This window comes from Oryzias melastigma, linkage group LG24 (assembly GCF_002922805.2).
Source record: "Oryzias melastigma strain HK-1 linkage group LG24, ASM292280v2, whole genome shotgun sequence".
Classification (NCBI taxonomy): domain Eukaryota; kingdom Metazoa; phylum Chordata; class Actinopteri; order Beloniformes; family Adrianichthyidae; genus Oryzias; species Oryzias melastigma.
In genome coordinates, this window is record NC_050535.1 from 22,280,607 (window position 1) to 22,282,464 (window position 1,858).

The 1,858-nt window shown below is 27.6% G+C and overlaps 1 long non-coding RNA gene across 1 annotated transcript; it reads right to left on the bottom strand.

The window, feature by feature from the left end:
* Positions 1-1,107: 1,107 nt before the first annotated feature.
* On the bottom strand, positions 1,108-1,462 carry LOC118598121. Its single transcript, XR_004947221.1, has 2 exons — positions 1,265-1,462; positions 1,108-1,156 (listed from the first exon to the last, which is right to left on the bottom strand). It is a non-coding gene; the product is annotated as an uncharacterized LOC118598121 (long non-coding RNA).
* Positions 1,463-1,858: the final 396 nt, after the last annotated feature.

The following is a 1,858-nucleotide window of genomic DNA, read 5'->3' on the forward strand; positions in this document are numbered from 1 at the left end:
CACAATTTAAACAATTAATGGGTTTGATTGGGTGTTAAAGCACCAAATGGTTCCTAAGCACACTTTACTACCCCTTAAGAGGAAGGTTCAAATCCAGAATGCAAATATCACAAACTCATGTATGTGACAACTGATGGGACTATATCTCTTAAAAAGCAAACTACCATTTTTCGAGAAGTTCAATTTCATTAACTAAACAGTGTGGGAATGTTGGAAAAAAAAGCAACCGTCACATTATTGTCATAGAAAACTAGTAGAAATCTATTAGGAGTTGAAAACAGTTTTGTATTTCTGTACTGGCAAAATGTGTGTTTCAAAAATATGAATTAATTTATTGTAAAAAATGGGTTTTAGCATCTTCTAAGCAAATACACTTCTGCACTTCCACACATGCATCCTGCAAAACCAAATCTGTCACTTTGTGGCACTTTTTTAACGACAAAAGAAAAGAATACGTACTCAAAAACATGTCGAGTACACATTATAGTCAATAAAATTGAACCAAGAATTTGACCCTTATATTTGGTTCAGGTCAAAACTGATCCTTTTTTTGTTAAATCATTGTTTTAAATTTATAAAAATATATATATAATAATTAAAAATAAACACAAATATAATAAAATACATCAAATAAACAAATAAACTTACATGTTTGTTTCATTATTTATAAAAATAAAACAAAAGTTAGTAAATAAAAATAAATAATAAAATATACAATAATAAAAAATACGTAATAATTAAATTTTTAAATGTTTATAAAAATAAAATAAAAAATACCTAAAAATTATTAATTAAATACAAATATAATAAAATATACTAAAAATAAATAAATGCTCATTGTTTTTACATTTTTTATAAAATATTTATAAAAATAAAATAAACAAAATATTAAGTAAAACAAATAAATAAAAAAACTTAAAAAAATAAACTGACCCATTTAAAAAATATATATATATATTTTTTTTAAACAAAATAAAAATAATAAAAACATTTAAACAAATTGAAAAATAAATAAATAAACAGTGTAGCGCTCTCGTCAGGACATGCAAATCCGTAGACTTAACACCAAGCTTAACTCCTTTCAAAGAATCAGATGAGTCGTCGAAGTAAAGTTTAGTCGTTTTACTGGACTCTTTCAGTGAACAGGGAGTAAAAACTAAAATACAAAGAAAACAGAAAAAATCAATGTACAGATTGAGAATGCCTTGAAGTAATTAACAATACCTAAAAAGTAGCATAAAATGAAACAATAAATCACACTTACGACATTTGTTTGTCTATCTTAAATGCAGATGGCATTGGATGATGAGAACCTCTGAACCATGTGTCTCTCTTAGCCTTCTCTTCTTAACCTTTTCAGGAAGTGACCTCACTAACTTGAACAAACTTTATCAACAATGACATTTCTTTGTTAAGGTGGAACATCTCTTTCTTTCTTAAGGTGGAACACATAAACTAAACATAACAAACAGACTTGGCTTGATGTGTGAGAATGGGTTGATTTTCACCTGAACAGAAGTGTTAAGAAAGAAAAAAATCAAGAAAAGCCTCACTTAAAACCAAACAATANATCTCTTTCTTTCTTAAGGTGGAACACATAAACTAAACATAACAGCTATTAACATAAACACTTCACTACAGTAAAATGTTGCACTGAAGATGAAGTCTAAAAAACTCTGAAGTTCTGGTGTTTAAAGGTTAAATGATGTCTTCAGTTTGATGGTTTTCATCTAAAGTTTAAAAAGTTCCGACTGATTACAAACCATTAAGTGTATTTGTGAACCGGACAGAGTGATTGTGACATCACCATGAAAAAATATCTGACTTCCAGTTCCAGCAAAATGAAGGCAATACAGTC